This window comes from Bos indicus, chromosome 15 (assembly GCF_029378745.1).
Source record: "Bos indicus isolate NIAB-ARS_2022 breed Sahiwal x Tharparkar chromosome 15, NIAB-ARS_B.indTharparkar_mat_pri_1.0, whole genome shotgun sequence".
Lineage (NCBI taxonomy): Eukaryota > Metazoa > Chordata > Mammalia > Artiodactyla > Bovidae > Bos > Bos indicus.
In genome coordinates, this window is record NC_091774.1 from 12,837,071 (window position 1) to 12,854,643 (window position 17,573).

At 36.0% G+C, this 17,573-nt stretch overlaps 1 pseudogene; it reads right to left on the minus strand.

The window, feature by feature from the left end:
* Positions 1–301: 301 nt before the first annotated feature.
* The window catches only part of LOC109568774 (peptidyl-prolyl cis-trans isomerase A-like), a 158,296-nt pseudogene continuing 141,024 nt past the window's right edge, over positions 302–17,573 (minus strand).

The following is a 17,573-nucleotide window of genomic DNA, read 5'->3' on the forward strand; positions in this document are numbered from 1 at the left end:
GCTGCCTACAGAAGACAGTGAATTATTTGAGTAGTGGAATGGGATCCAAATAGAGCCAATGATATTTAATTCTCAAAATCTTTTGACTAGTGTTTTTGTTGTTGCTTAGTTTTTATTTCATAATCATAAACTTAAATCTGCAATACAGCTAAACTTAGAGAAAGATAAGGAAAATATGGAACTCAAAGAACTTCAGTGAGAACAAAACTTATAAGATATATTGAGCAGATGGAATTGAAGGGGAGCTCTCATCAGCTATAAAAGGGATGTTTTGATGGTTAAGACAAAACACAAGTCAAATTTATGTGATTTGTACACAGTCAGCAATGGTGATCTTCTTTCAGGTTTTGCCATTCCTGGACTCAAAGCATTCCATGGCTTCCACTATATTCATGCTTTCACCTTGCCAAAGACTACAAGCTTTGGTAGTAGTCTTTCAACCACTCGGTCTTGACAATGCATGTAAAAAACTGGAAACTGTTTGTCTAGGGGCCAGTGTTTGCCATGGACAAGGTACTAGGACCCACATGTTACAGGATGAAATTTTCATCAGTTTTCTCCCCATAGATGAACTCACCACTAGTGCCATTATGGCATGTGAAGGCCCCACCCTGGCATATAATTACAAGAATTATTCTGTGAAGGCAGGAACTTTTATAATCAAATCCTCTCTCCCCAGTGCTCAGAATATGAAGGTTTCTGCTGTCTTTGGAAGTTTGTCTGCAGCTAGAAGGAGATGCAGCAGAAATGTCAAAGAACTCAGGGGGGCTGACCATGGCTGGGCAGCACAGGAGGCTGTGGGCTGGCAGTGTCTGCAAGGCCTGGAAAAGTGAAAGTGTTAGTGTCTCAGTTGTGTCTGACTCTGAGACCCAGTGGAGTGCCAGGCTCCTCTGTCCATGGAATTCTCCAGGTGAGAATACTAGAATAGGTAGCCATGCCCTTCTCCAGGGGATCTTCCCGATGCAGAGATCAAGCCTGGGTCTCCCACATTACAGACAGATTCTGTGCCATCTAATTCTTTACCACCAGCAAATCCCCATGCCAGACCTGTAGGTAATGTTAGAGAGACCATTCCTTTTCACTTGTGCTGCCAATAGAGAGGTCCAACATTGGGGGAAGCATGTCTGAAAATATCTCAGACATGTGAAAGGGAAAATGAGGGAAAACACCCTGAATATATTCACTATCTGTACATCATATCTCACACAGAGCTACTACTACATTTTTTTTTTTGTTGGTTGTTTGATTTATTTTCTCTTGTTTTATTCAGCTTGAGCTGGTTGTTGTTGTTGTTGTTTTGGTGACTTGCATCTAAAAGAATCCTGACAGGAGCACATTAATGACTATAAGTTTTTAATTATTATTTGAAACTCTGGACTGCATTATCAAGAAATTTGGAGATTTTAATCCTGAGCAGAGAAACTCTAAGAGCAGGATAGAGTGATTTCATTGGGTCCTGGAAATTATTCTCTGACAAGCTAAGATATAGTGACAGCAATACTGCTATTGGAAGTGAAGCTAATTGAGTTTCCCATTCTACCACTTCTTCAGTGGCATCCTGATCTTCACGTATAGTTAAGTGGAGCCAGATAGGACAGGAAACTGGGCCAGATAGCTAGTGATAATTATAAATCTACTGACTGCCTTATATTGTGTTTTGTGACAATTCCATTAGGATGTATCAAACATGGTTATTAAATGCTAATTTGTATGAAAACAAATTTAGATTATAGGATCTTGCTCTTAGATTAAATAACCAAAAGGTCTGATACAATTTATTTCTGTTATTATCAAGGACATTTATATTCAAGAGACTAAATTTTGTGTGGAGGATACAGTAGTAAGAAAAAATAGTTATAGAGCTTACAGTCAAGTGGAAAAACAGAAAATGAAACATAGGGTAAAGTATATAAGGGATTGAATTTTCCACATCTGTTCCAATTTTCTTCTAATGGCTTTCCTGTACAAATTCTGAAATTAGTAGATGCATTTTCTAGTCTATCTTGATGCCAGGGATTTAGATGTAAATGTGGTTCAAATCAATTTTGTTGCTGTTGTTCAGTCACTGAGTTATGTCCTATTCTCTGGGACCCCATGGACTGCGTACACCAGGCTTCCCTGTCCTGCAGTATCTCCCAGAGTTTGCTAAAACTCATGCCCATTGAGATAGCATTGATAGTGATGCTATCTAACCATCTCATTCTCTGCTACCCTCTTCTTTTGCCATCAATCTTTCCCAGCATCAGAGTCTTTTGAAATGAGTCAGCTTTCCACATCAAGTGGACAAAGTATTGGAGATTCAGCTTTAACATCAGTCTTTTCAATGCATATTCAGGATTTATTTGCTTTAGGATTGACTAGTTTAATCTCTTTGCAGTCCAAGTCTTTTCCAGCACCACAGTTCAAAAGCATCAATTCAGCTCTCAACCTTCTATATAGTCCAACTCTCACATCCGTACAGGACTATTGGAAAAAGCATAGCTTTGATTATATGGACTTTTGCTGGCAAAGTGATTTTTTGCCATGAAGTGATGCAACTGGATGCCAGGATCTTAGTTTTTTGAATGTTGAATTTAAACCAGTTTTTTTTTTTTTTTAATAGTATTTAATATGATGCACTCTGCATAGAAGTAAAATAAGCAGGGTGACATTACACAGCTTTGTACACATTTCACAATTTGTAAACAGTCTATTGTTCCATGTCCAGTTCTAACTGTTGTTTCTTGACCTACATATAGATTTCTCAGGAGACAGGAAATGTGGTCTGAAATTCCCATCTCTTTAAGAATTTTCCACAGTTTGTTATGAGCCACACAGTCAAAGGCTTTAGCCTGGTCAGTTAGGCAGAAGTAGATGATTTTTTTTTTTTTTCTGGAATTATCTTGCTTTTTCTATGATCCAACAAATGTTGGCAATTTGACCTTTTGTACTTCTGCGTTTTCTAAATCCAGATTGTACATCTGAAAGTTCTCACTTAAGGTACTATTGAAGCCTAGCTTGAAGAATTTTCAGCATAACCTTGATATCATGTGAAATGAGTGAAATTGTATGGTAGTTTGAACATTCTTTGCCATTGTTCTTCTTTGGGATTGGAGTGAAAACTGACAGTCCTGTGGCTACTACTGAGTTTTCTAAATTTCCTGACATATTGACTGCAGTGCTTTACTAGCATATTCTTTTAGGATTTGAAATAGCTCAGTTGGAGTTCCATCATCTCCACTAGTTTTGTTTGAGATAATGTGTCCTAAGTCAAGGCCCACTTGACTTCACATTCCAGGATGCCTGGCTCTAGGTGAGTGACTACACCATTGTGGTTATCTGGATCATAAGACCTTATATAGAACTGAACTCCATTGGAGAGGAATGGAAATTGCAGGAATGTGGTGTCCATTCTGTTGCTGTACGTTGTAGCAGGCAAGGTGTTGATTTGGAGGTAAAGACTGGTGGAAGTTTTTATGTTTGAGTCATGGATATGATTATATGTCTTTTCTTCCATAATTTTTATTTTTTAAGTATCTAAAGATCTCTTTAAAATTATTATTGCTCAAACTATGTTAATTAGACTCTAACAGATTTGGTATTAGATCTAATCCCTTCAATCTATTTGTCATTTCCACTATATAATCATAAGGGATTTGATTTAGGTTATACCTGAATAGTCTAGTGGTTTTCCCTAATTTCTTCAATTTAAGTCTGAATTTGGCAATAAGGAGTTCATGATCTGAGCCACAGTCAGATCCTGGTGTTTTTGCTGACTTGTATAGAGCTTCTTCTTCTTTGGTTACAAAGAATATAATCAATCTCATTATGGTATTGACCATCTGGTGTTGTCCATGTGTAGAGTCTCTCTTGTGTTGTTGGAAGAGGGTGTTTGCTATGACCAGTGGGTTTTCTTGGCAAAACTCTGTTAACCTTTGCCCTATTTCATTTTGTACTCCAAGGCCAAATTTGCCTGTTACTCTGGATAACTCTTGACTTCTTACTTTTGCACTCCAGTCCTCTATGATGAAAAGGACATCTTTTTTGGGTGTTAGTTCTAGAAGGTCTTGTAGTTCTTCATAGAACTGTTCAACTTCAGCTTCTTCAGCACTACTAGTTGGGGCATAGACTTGGATCACTGTGATATTGAATGGTTTGCCTTGGAAATGAACAGAGATTATTCTGTCATTTTTGAGACTGCACCCAAATACTGCATTTCAGACTCTTTTGTTGATTATGAGTGCTACTCCATTTCTTCTAAGAGATTATTGCCCACAGTAGTAGATACAATGGTCATCTAAATTAAATCTGCCCATTCTAGTATATTTTAATTCATTGATTCCTAAAATGTTGATGTTCACTTTTTCTATCTCCTGCTTGACCATGTCCAATTTACCTTGATTCATGGACCTAACATTTCATGTTGCTATGCAATATTGTTCTTTTCAGCATCAAACTTTATTTCCATCACCAGTCACATATATTTTGCCTTTTCATACTGTTCATGGGGTTCTCAAGGCAAGAATACTGAAGCAGGTCAGTTTTCTTCTCCAGTGGACCATGTTTTGTCAGAACTCTCTACCATGAGCCATCAGTATTGGGTGGCCCTACATGGCATGGCTCATAATTTCATATCTATAACTAGTAAGTTCCAAATCTGAAGGAAAATTTTACGCATCAATGGTTTCAGAGAGGATTTATGAGGTTTAAAATCATATTTGTTATTCTTAATAATTAGATATAGAGGAGACTTGAGGTCAAATATAAATACAAGCTACTACTCTTTGTGCATCTTAATTTCTCTCATCTAAGCCATATGTGGTATTTCACAATACAAAATAACTCAAAACCCTCCAACTTCTTCCTGTCTTCTCTCCCATACTTTTATTTTTAAAATGAAGTCTCCCACATGTTCCTTTAATGGAAGGGAAAGTGATTAGAATGAGACTTTTCTCTCTAGAGGAGGTGAAACGTTGGTTCTCAGCAAGAATAATTTTGAGTGGGAAATGGCCGAAGTTTCCTTTGTTTTTTGTATCTCTATTTTGAAGGAAAAGTTGATAAATGGATCAGGAAGGGCAAAAGGAATGCCATCTCTGTGAAGGAAATTGTCTTCATCATGGTAGTTATGCTGGTCATAAAAAAAGAAAGGAAAAGTTAAAATGCACAAACAAGAAAAGAGAATCTTATTTTTATTGTCAACTTGCTTAGTATTGTATTTCTTTTGAAAAGTATTTAGTTATGTATTACCATTTTTAAACTTATTTCCTTATCATTGATGTTCTTTAAGAGTCTCTGTGAAAAGCCAATTGAGTTTTTCCAATCAACTGGCTACCAATGTATCTTTGAAGGACAGTTACTAAAATGAGGATCTAGAGAATAGAAGTCAAGGCAGAATTTCTGATCTCTAGTTGAAAGCACCACCTCCTGGGTAATAGAAACATCTACTGCTTTTAGCATCTCTGACCACAATGTCAGTAAATGAAACCTGAGTCAAGGGGAAAGTCTAACAAAATTATAATTCTGTTTACAGAAAAAATAAATTCCTTCCATATGATTGTATCTATCTGCAAACAAAATGGCAAAAGAAACTTTTTGCATCATTCAAATTATTTTTTCTGGCATTCTTGCCACAAAAATCATGATTCCTAAAACTACTTAGAGTTTGAATAAAAACACTCAGGAAAATAGGTTTTCAAAATCATAGAACATTCTGTCAATAAATGTAATAATTCTTGAGCAATCTTTGAAATGACGGGAACATTATCAATGCATTTCCTACCTAGTCACGAGGTATTTGATTCTCAAGTCACACTATTTTGTCTTTTATAAGCCAGGAGAATGATAAAGAGAAATTTCATAGACACATTTTGACAAAAATGAAGAAAATAGTTTTCACAATTCTATGAGTCCTAAAAGCTTTTCTTTTTACTATCGTTGGTGATGGAAAATTCCAAGTTATCCCCAGTTTATCTGGCAAACGAATATGAATCACAAATGCATTTAAATATGAACATTCTCAGGTGCAATTTAGATCTGATGTTGACAAGTACAATTCAAGGATTTTAGCTATAGCCTAAAACATTGTGAACAGACTTTTCTTTTTAGCCAAGTACAGTGTTTTGTTTTGAATAGGAAATTACTCTGGGAATTTTTACTATTAATTGGTAGAGACTGTGCTATCATACTGTCTGTTCAAATAGATTGTGAAACTGAGAGAAAATTCAATATCACTGAGCAAGACTCTGTTAAATTCAGAAAGTTGTGGAACAATCAATCAAGCAGTTAGTCAGAATGAACTCAGAAATAACTTGTCCTTTAAAATATCTGAGTCCCAATATTCATCACTGTCTTGAATGTATAATGATTACAGTGCAGTATTGCATTATCAGAAATTTGTAATTTCTTATTACACCTTCCATTCTAACTTCCCTCTTTCTTAGCTATGTAGTTACAAGAGTAAAGAAAACACAGAGGGATGGTATGGGGAGGGAGGAGGGAGGAGGGTTCAGGATGGGGAACACTTGTATACCTGTGGCGGATTCATGTTGATATATGGAAAAACCAATACAATATTATAAAGTTAAAAAAGAAAATAAAATTTTAAAAAAAGAAAACATAAAAATAGTTAATCATAAAAAATCTAAACTTCTTTATTTTTTCATTGTGGATAGCATGTCTTCCTCTAGTTTGGATAATATTCATTCAATATTAAATACTTATGAGACAGGTTATGTGATTTTTCCACTTCTTTCCCCTTCTCAGTGTTTCCTCTCTAGGAAGAGCCATTCACTGACACATCAATGATTTAGAATCCCACTTGTGATTTAGGTAATATTTTAAATACCAAATTTTTAAAGAAAGTGCCAGGTAACTTCTGTTAATCCCTGTTTCCTAAAATATTATTCTCTTCAACAAACTTACTCTCTTCCATCTCTCTTTTTCTTCCATCTCCTTTACCAAGTTTTCCTCTTTAATCTCACTGCTAAATATAGGATTTATTCAGAATTTGACAAAATGGAAACTCTTTACTTATATGATTGCATCCATTCTTACATATTGTATAGAAATTCTGTACTGAAAGTGTCAGTGGCTCAGTTATACGATTCTTTGCAAGCCCATGGACTGTAGCCTGCCAAGCTCCTCTGTCCATGGGATTCTCCAGCCAAAAATACTAGAATGGGTTGACATGACTGTCTCCAGGAGATCTTCCTGACCCAGGGATCGAACTGATGTCTCCTGGATTGCAACCAGATTCTTTACTGTCTGAGCCACGAGGGAAGCTCTATACTGATAATACCCAAATGTATGTTTCTAGACTGTTCCTCTCATTAGAACTTCAGATACACATATACAGCAGCATAATTGATGGATGTATTTTTCAATATTTGAAGGCATTTAACATAAAACTTTCTAATTTTTCTACTATCCTGCCCTAACCCTTATTCTCCTTACCCAAATCTGCTACTTCACCAAACATTCTATCCCCATCAATGGCCCCCACCCTTAGGTATAGAGAAAAAACTATAGCATCATCCTTAGCATCATCTTCCTGGCAACATATCAGACGACCAGCAAATCTCCATTAATTCTATTGATATATCCAAAACATTACAGACCTGTCTGTTGTCTATTTCACTACTGTCTCCTTGTTAATCTGAAGTCTCAGAAGAGAAGCTTAATAAGTATTTGTTAAATACATTTATATACGACTGAATCCAGTCAGTTAGTCAATTCCCTTCAAGTCATGCCAATCCTCTTCTTCCCTTACACATATAATTCTTTGTGCTTCTTATCAGATTTTTTCATTCTGAAAGACTGAATTTTACTTTCTTTCTTCATTTCTGTACTTTTACCAGTTCTCAAATTCATTGAGAATTTCTCTCTTGATATCCAGTATCTAATTCTTATTCTGAAAACCGAATTTTAAATATCTATTAAAATAAATTAAGTAGTTAAAATAAATATCCCAAACAATGGTAACCTAATCCTTTTGGTCTCCACCAACACTGTTTTCTATTCTTTTCTTGCTATTTGAAAGGTTGCCAGTATGAGCCATGAATGACGCTGGGATTCTTGGCCTGCAGAGGTGAGGAATTCAATCTGGGGCCAGTGACGAGACTTAATCACTCAGAGCTTTTGTGTGATCAAGATTTATTAAAATATAAAAGATGTAGAGAAAGCTTCTGACATAGACATAAGAAGGGGACCAAAAGAGTGCCCCCTTGCTAGTTTTTAGCAAGAAGTTATAAACCTATTGCTATTGCTAAGTCACTTCAGTCGTGTCCGATTCTGTGCGACCCCATACACAGCAGCCCACCAGGCTCCCCCATCCCTGGTATTCTCCAGGCAAGAACACTGGAGTGGGTTGCCATTTCCTTCTCCAATGCATGAAAGGGAAAAGCGAAAGTGAAGTCGCTCAGCCGTGTCCAACTCTTAGCGACTCCATGGACTGCAGCCTACCAGGCTCCTCCACCCATGGGATTTTCCAGGCAAGAGTACTGGAGTGGGGTGCCATTGCCTTTTCCTATAAACCTATTAGCAGGCTGCTAATTAGAGAAAAGATTGTCTCAAAACTCAGAGAATAGCACCAGGTCCCTCACCCACAACATGCATTTTGAGAAAACATTGGCACAAGGTGAGTCATCCTGTGCCATAAAACAATTGACATGATTCTTGAAGAAAGGCAGATTTCCAAGCAAATATACAGTCTCATAAACATAGCTTAAGACAACATTTCCATGAATAAAACATACTGGTTTGTTGAGTATGGGTTCTGAGTCTTGAAGAAAAACAGAATCTAAGGTAAATACGTAGTTAATTATCATAGCTGAAGAAAAAATATTTCCATAAGAAAAACACATTGGTTAGCTCAAGGTTTGAGAAAAGTTAAGTTTAGGTGGAACCAGGTGTCATCATGGCAATATAGAATTTTAGAAGAAACCTTTTAACTTTGTATATGAAGTGAAGTCGCTCAGTTTTGTCTGACTCTTTGCAACCCCATGGACTGTACTACCAGGCTCCTCAGTCCATGGGATTTTCCAGGGAAGAGTACTGGAGTGGGTTGGTATTTTCTTCTCCAGGGGATCTTCTCGACCCAGGGATCGAACCTGGGTCTCTCACATTGTAGGCGGATGCTTTACCGTCTGAGCTACTAGGGAAGCCCAATTAGAAGGGGAAAAAATCTGACACTGGTAGTTTGTTTCTTCCTGCCTCTTTAGAGAGAGATTAAACAACAACAACAACAAAAAACTTCTGATGCTTGCAGTCTATTTCTTCCGTTTGGAGACCCCTAGCCTTCCTGCCTGTTACCTTCTCACTGATTATTTATTGTCCTAACTTTTGTAATAAGTATTTTCTTCATTTTCAGTTTCAACAATTATTAAGAAAATTATAAACAATGCAATTGAATTTTCACTATTGTGGTTTATTTATTCTTATAATCTTACTGTGCATATTCTTTTTTAATTTGTATAATTCACTCAACATTTTATTACAGATGTGGTCATTTTGCTTTGTGTAGTATTATCTAATTTATTTCTGTTTCAATATGAAATGCCATTGGGCAAAACTAATACAATATTGTAAAGTTTAAAAATAAAATAAATAAAAGAAAAGAAAAGAAAAAAAGAAATTAAATTATTAAGTGGATATATTTCTAGTTATATTTTCTATGACTATTCCTAGTTATGTTTGCCTTCACTTCCTTTTCAGCTTTTAGTCAAACTCCTTTTTTCCCCTAATGGTAAAATCATTGGAAATGGCCTTATTCTTTTGCAGTTTCAAATTAAATATAGCAATAAAGTCACAATTAAGAAGAAGATTTTGTAACCCATGTTGATGATCTTGATCTTTACATATTTTTCATCTTTAACATTGACAGTGTAATTTCTAAGTATGCTGCAGAACATTAAATATTGTCAGCATTTCCTTAAAGACTAAATCATAATTTCACTTTTTTCCTCGTTTGCATCATGTGTTGTTGGAAGTTAGTCTCTGTTCAAAATGAGCAAATATTTTCTAACAAAACAGTGTTTATTTTCTTGTTGACAGTTATGTATAAACAATAAATTGGACAATAAATAAATAAATAAATAATATATCACTTATTCTTTTTATATCATTTATTCTTATTCTTTTTAAATGATCCTTTGGGTTATTCTGCTTTTAATTGTTATCAGTGATATTGAAGGAGGAAACAGTCAGAACAGGCTCCATCTTGAAAGCAAGACTCCATCTTGGGCTGGAATGTGGTCTTTGAGTTATATGCCCAGTATCTATGGAAAAGACATGCCAACTGGAAAATCAGACCCCCCAGTGGAAGAGCCCCAGGGCTCATACCTAGAGTCTCCATCACCTAAAAGAATATGCTAATTATCTGTGTAACCAAATATAATAATAAATTCTATTATTCTTATTGGGGTATGGCCACAGGCCTATTGATAATTGTCCACTGTTAACTACCTAGGTTTAAGGCATACGAATCACGAGTTTAAGGCATACAAATCATGGATTAACTTTTATGGTGTCTTTCTTTTCCTTTGTTCAGACTAGTTTCAGAGAATTTGGGGAGGTGGGTTTGGGCACGTACACTTAGTATATATAAGGTTTCCACAAAAACTGGTCGGGGACCTTGGCTAAGAGGAAACTCTGTAATAAACTGGTGTAATAAACTGGTGTAATAAACTACAGTCCACTATCTGTATTGTCCTTCTGAGTGAGTTTGTTTCCCAGAATGCGTGGCTACAACAATATGTCAAAAAAACATTCTTGGATGTGTTTGCTCGGCTATTTGTATACACAAATATCTCTAGGTTATATGGAGACATCAGCTTTCAACTTCATTAGATGAGCCAAGCTCTTTTCCAATTTATAGTCTATCTAGAAATGTAAAGGAGTTCTCCATCATCAATAATCCTTATTATTTTCATTTTTTTTGCCAGCCTAATTTGTAGAGTGGTATCTCTTTGTGATTTTGTAATTTATATCCATGATTATTAATGCTTTTTTTAAAATGTGTTCTACTCATTGTATAGGGGACCTATAAAAGTGATGTGCCTATTTTTTTTTCAAATGTTCTTAAATTTTTCTATTGATATGTAGAAATTTGTAATATATTCTGAAGCTTTTTGTCAGTGATATGTATTGTTGATATCTTTTTCTTATCTGTGTCTTGCATTTTTCTTTCTTTAAAATGTCTTTTGAATTAAAAAGATCTGTAGTTGAGTAAGCATTTTGTATATCTTATTTAAGGAACCTTACCTTACTCAAAGTAAGAAATATATCATTTTTTAATGTATATTTTAAAAATCTTCATGATTTGGGTTTACAGGAATATTTTTAATCCAACTGCAGTCAGTTTTGGGACAGAATGACATTGTAGTCCAGTTAGCAATTTTTCTATTGGATGTCATATTATCCTAAACAATTGATTTAAAGATGTCTCAATTTGTTCAGTTCAGTTCAGTTCAGAAGCTCAGTTGTGTCCAACTCTTTGCAACCCCATGAATCACAGCACACCAGGCCTCCCAGTCCATCACTAACAATTTGTTACTGAGAAACAGTAGACATTTGTGTTGTACATCAAATATGAAGTGAGAAATATTTGCTGAATTTAAACATGAATTGAGACATACTGCTTTCAAACAACGATACAATTTTTGCTAGTTACTTATTAATAGAAACTTAACCAAAAAATAGAAACAAATTGGAATTTTATATGGAGGGATATTAGAAAGTCTGGTTAATATAAGTGATGCTGGGAATATTGAGATTCTGGATAAGTAAGAGAGAGATAGTGATACATAATCAGAAGATGAATGGATTATAATTCGTAAGATCCAGTTCATGTTCCACATTCACCCCTATTACTTATATAGTGGTCAGGAAAAAAATCGTTTAAGCTCAATGAGCTTCAGTTATTTTTGTTTTGTTTTGTTTTTGGTCTGCAGAATATCAGTAGAATCTGAAGATTGAGATAAAGGTGATAGAAACTTCTTAAAATATAAAACTTTACTAATACTAAAGTGGTGGCTGCGCGGGCACAGGAGGTCCTAGAGGAGCTATCCCACGTTGAAGGTCAGGAAGGACGACGATGAGGAGCTATCCCTCGTCCAAGGTAGGGAGCAGTGGCTGCACTTTGCTGGAGCAGCCGTGAAGAGATACCCCACGCCCAATGTAAGAGAAACCCAAGTAAGATGGTAGGTGTTGCAAGAGGGCATCAGAGGGCAGACACACTAAAACCATACTCACAGAAAACTAGGCAATCTAATCACACTAGGACCACAGCATTGTCTAAATCAATGAAACTAAGCCATGCCTTTGGGGCAACCCAAGATGGGCGGGTCATGGTGGAGAGATCTGACAGAATATGGTCCACTGGAGAAGGGAATGGCAAACCAATTCAGTATTCTTGCCTTGAGAACCCCATGAACAGTATGAAAAGGCAAAATGATAGGATACTGAAAGAGGAACTCCCCAGGTCAGTAGATGTCCAATATGCTACTGGAGATCAGTGGAGAAATAACTCCAGAAAGAAGGAAGGGATGGAGCCAAAGGAAAAAAAAAAAAAAAAACAGCTGTGGATGTGACTGGTGATAGAAGCAAGGTCCGATGCTGTGAAGAGCAATATTGCATAGGAACCTGGAATGTCAGGTCCATGAATCAAGGCAAATTGGAAGTGGTCAAACAAGAGATGGCAAGAGTGAATGTCAATATTCTAGGAATCAGCAAACTCAAATGGACTGGAATGGGTGAATTTAACTCAGATGACCATTATATCTACTACTGCGGGCAAGAATCCCTCAGAAGAAGTGGAATAGTCATCATGGTCAACAAAAGAGTCTGAAATGCAGTACTTGGATACAATCTCAAAAACGACAGAATGATCTCTGTTCGTTTCCAAGGCAAACCATTCAATAACACAGTAATCTAAGTCTATGCCCCAACCAGTAACGCTGAAGAAGCTGAAGTTGAATGGTTCTATGAAGACCCACAAGTTCTTTTAGAACTAACACCCCAAAAAGATGTCCTCCTCATAATAGTGGACTGGAATGCAAAAGTAGGAAGTCAAGGAACAGGCAAATTTGGCTTTCGAATATGGAATGAAACAGGGCAAAGACTAATAGAGTTTTGCCGAGAAAATGCACTGGTCATAGCAAACACCCTCTTCCAACAATACAAGAGAAAACTTTACACATGGACATCACCAGATGGTCAACACCAAAATCAGATTGATTATATTCTTTGCAGCCAAAGATCAGAAGCTCTATACAGTCAACAAAAACAAGACCAGGAGCTGACTGTGGCTCAGATCATGAACTCCTTATTACCAAATTCAGACTTAAACTGAAGAAAGTAGGGAAAACACTGGACCATTCAGGTATGACCTAAATCAAATCCCTTATGATTATACAGTGGAAGTGAGAAATAGATTTAAGGGCCTAGATTTGATAGAGTGTCTGATGAACTATGGACAGAGGTTTGTGACATTGTACAGGAGACTGGGATCAGGACCATCCCCATGGAAAAGAAATGCAAAAAAAAAAATGCAAAATGGCTGTCTGGGGAGACCTTAAAATAGCTGTGAAAGAAGAGAAGTGAAAAGCAAAGGAGAAAAGGAAAGATATAAGCATCTGAATGCAGAGTTCCAAAGAAAAGCAAGAAGAGATAAGAAAGCCTTCCTCAGCAATCAATGCAAAGAAATAGAGGAAAACAACAGAATGGGAAAGACTAGAGATCACTTCAAGAAAATTAGAGACATCAAGGGAGCATTTCATGCAAAGATGGGCTCGATAAAGGACAGAAATTGTATGGACCTAACAGAAGCAGAAGATATCAAGAAGAGGTGGCAAGAACACAGAAGAACTGTACAAAAAAGATCTTCATGACCCAGATAATCATGATGGTGTGATCACTCATCTGGAGCCAGACATCCTGGAATGTGAAGTCAAGTGGGCCTTAGAAAGCATCCCTATGAACAAGCTAGTGGAAGTGATGGAATTCCAGTTGAGCTATTCCAAATCCTGAAAGATGAGGCTGTGAAAGTGCAGCACTGATTATGCCAGCAAATTTGGAAAACTCAGCAGTGTCTAGAGGACTGGAAAAGGTCAGTTTTCATTCCAATCCCAAAGAAAGGCAATGCCAAAGAATGCTCAAACTACCGCACAATTGCACTCATCTCACACGCTAGTAAAGTAATGCTCAAAATTCTCCAAGTCAGGCTTCAGCAGTACGTGAACCGTGAACTTCAAGATGTTCAAGCTGGTTTTAGAAAAGACAGAAGAACCAGAGATCAAATTGCCAACATCTGCTGGATCATGGAAAAAAACAAGAGAGTTCCAGAAAAACATATATTTCTGCTTTATTGACTGTGCCAAAGCCTTTGACTCTGTGTATCACAATAAAGTGTGGAAAATTCTGAAAGAGATGGGAATATCAGACCACCTGACCTGTCTCTTGAGAAATTTGTATGCAGATCAGGAAGCAACAGTTAGAACTGGACATGGAACAACAGACTGGTTCCAAATAGGAAAAGGAGTACGTCAAGGCTGTATACTGTCACCCTGCTTATTTTACTTCTATGCAGAGTACATCATGAGAAACGCTGGGCTGGAAGAAGCACAAGCTGGAATCAAGATATCCGGGAGAAATATCAATAACCTCAGATATGCAGATGACACCACCCTTATGGCAGAAAATGAAGAGGAACTCAAAAGACTCTTGATGAAAGTGAAAGAGGAGCATGAAAAAGTTAGCTTAAAGCTCAACATTCAGAAAACTAAGATCAAGGCATCTAGTCCCATCACTTCATGGCAAGTAGATGGGGAAACAGTGGAAACAGTGTCAGACTTTATTTTTTGGGCTTCAAAATCACTGCAGATGGTGACTGCAGCCATGAAATTAAAATATGTTTACTCCTTGGAAGGAAATTTGTGACTAACCTAGATAACATATTCAAAAGCAGAGACATCACTTTGCCAAAAAAGGTCCATCTAGTCAAGGCTATGGTTTTTACTGTGGTCATGTATGGATGTGAGAGTTGGACTGTAAAGAAAGCTGAGCGCTGAAAATTGATGCTTTTGAACTGTGGTGTTGGAGAAGACTCTTGAGAGTCCCTTGGATTGCAAGGAGATCCATCAGTCCATTGTGAAGGAGATCAGCCCTGGGTGTTCATTGGAAGGACTGATGCTAAAGCTGAAACTCCAATACTTTGCTCATCTCATGCAAAGTGTTGACTCATTGGAAAAGACCCTGATGCTGGGAGGGATTGAGGGCAGAAGGAGAAGGGGAGGACAGAGGGTGAGATGGCTGGATAGCATCACTGACTTGATGGACATGAGTTTGAGTAAACTTCAGGAGTTAGTGATGGACAGGGAGGCCTGGTGTGCTGTGTTTCATGGGGTCACAAAGAGTCAGATACGTCTGAGCAACTGAACTGGAACTGGAGAGTGGATATCTAGTTGTAAACTCTAAATTAAAGATAGTATCTCCCTTATTTGTAATTTACAAGAAACATACTACCCTTAAGAAAATACATAGTACACACATAATTTTTTATTAGATACACAATTTAATTCCATATTTTATAACTAAGAATAACAATCTAAAAATGATAAATGATTAAGAAATATTTAATTAACATGACAGCTTGATGAATTTTCTTTTAAGTATAAAACTTACTAAAAGGGTGTATAAACTATACTGCTGACTCAATTTTAGTCTATCTCTTTAAAAGAGAGACAGGACCTATACAGAGTAAGAATCTCACAAGGGAATTCATTTTTTTTTTAAATTTGTTTTGTTTTATTTAAGTAAGTAATTTATTTACATTAGATATTTGATTTACAATGTTATGTTTATTCCTGATATAAAGCAAATTGATTCAGTTATACAGTACATGCATTCTTTTTCATAGTTTTTTTCATTCCATTGTGGTTCATCACAGGATTTTTTCAGCATAATTAATATTTATACAACTTTCACACCACAACAGGATACAAATTCTATTCACCTTTCCATGACTATAAACCAGGAGACACTGGAACATATCCAGTAACATAAAACAACATGCAAAAATGTCATGGTGTAAAGGTTTTGAAATCATATTGCGTGTTTTCATATCACTGTGGAATTATATTAGAAATCAATATGAAAAGATACTTAAAAGTAATCCTTATATCTTCAAGTGCAAATGACATTTACCAAGAGAGACCTTGGACTTGGCCGTTGAAAGCCTCATTAAAGTTAAGAGACTGAAAAATCACAGAGGGTGATTTCAGAGAGAGAGAGGAAAAAAAAAAAAGAAATTTAAATGAGAAATTAATATCAAACATAGTTTAAAAACTCTATATATTTAGAAAATACATATCCAACTTCTGATAGACATTTTTTACTATCGTAATTATGTTTCATTGTAACATCATTGTAACATTATTGTTCAACAGAAAATAATAGAATTCTGTGTCACTAAAACACTGATTTAATAAAAAAGTGTTTGTTCACTTTTTAAAATCCAGATGAACATTAGAATTATCTTGGAATTTTTTTGAAAAATACAAATGTCCAGGTACTGCTTTTTCTCCAAAGCTCCAGATGTGATTCTATTGAGCGGCCATGTTTAAAAAACAACTGGACTATATGATGATCTTTTACTTATATCTTGTGTGTTTCATTTTTTTCTCCTTCATATTCAATGTTCCCATTTCATTTAGTTTATGTTTTCCAACATCTCCATTTTTTTCTTGTTATTCTTTCTCAAGTCTTTATCAAAAGTAGTAGAAAAGCTTTTTTATATATAGTATGGGAAACTTTTTTTTTCTTTTTCCAAAGAATCAGACAAATGTAACTCTTTCATTTATGCTTGGGATGGATAGTGTTTATACTCCATTTTGAATGTGCAGGAATGGCTGGAGCAAAACTCTCCATTCTGTGCATTTTAAACAGTCCCTGACACATTAAGAAACTATAGGAAAGATGCAATCAAATTAACCCCAGAAGAGAGTAATTGAGCCAGAATGCACATAGAGAAGAATGGGAGGATTTTTTCCTCCTTTTTCCTGTCAAATAAAGTTAAAAGAATTAATTCAGGCCCAGAGAAGTCTGTTATCAGGAGATCAATGATGTCAGTTCCTATTTGTGTCATAAGTATAGGGAATGTGTACACATAACCAAAAAGAAAAAGAAAGGAAAAGAAAAGAAAAAGTCAAAGCAAATAACAAATTCAAGGGAGAAAATGTGTGGCTCAGTCAGTCTAAGATAAATTTGAATTAACCTTTTCTTATACAGAAGCTAGCAACATGCTATAACAGGGTGAAGCTGGATATTGCTTGTTTAAATTATGAATGTGTTTCTAATAAAACTGCAGTTTCCATGGTATTAACATTCCATTTCACTTATTTTCTATGTCACACATCTTATTTCTATATTAATTATTGCTCTATAGATATCAGGCAATTTGTTTTTCAGAACAGTCCACTAATAATCAAGCATGAGATTCACATCTTGATTGATGGTTAATATCAGAGAGAATTTTCCTGAGCATAATCAGCCGTGATGACCTTTTGAACAGTAATATATTTACCATGGACAGAGGAGCC